The following is a 272-nucleotide window of genomic DNA, read 5'->3' on the forward strand; positions in this document are numbered from 1 at the left end:
CTAGCATTATTCATCGTGTCATTTTTCATGTCGGGAGTTGGAGCCTTTTTTTCTGACTGACGGACGGAATGCCGCCAAAAGGCTGATAACATCAACTGGTGAGCAAGTTAAGGTCACCTATATTAGTCGAAATAAACCTTAGTTAAACCGAGAAACACTTTTGTATGTTCTGCTGTCCTTTAATACAAGTTAGCTCCTCTGGCGAGTTGTTATTTAACCTTAACAGCGAATTAACGTGAAATACTGAGGTAAAGTGCGTTAGGCAAACCACT

The sequence above is a fragment of the Sinocyclocheilus anshuiensis genome, unplaced genomic scaffold (genome assembly GCF_001515605.1).
Source record: "Sinocyclocheilus anshuiensis isolate Anshui unplaced genomic scaffold, SAMN03320099.WGS_v1.1 scaffold274, whole genome shotgun sequence".
Taxonomy (NCBI): Eukaryota; Metazoa; Chordata; class Actinopteri; order Cypriniformes; family Cyprinidae; genus Sinocyclocheilus; species Sinocyclocheilus anshuiensis.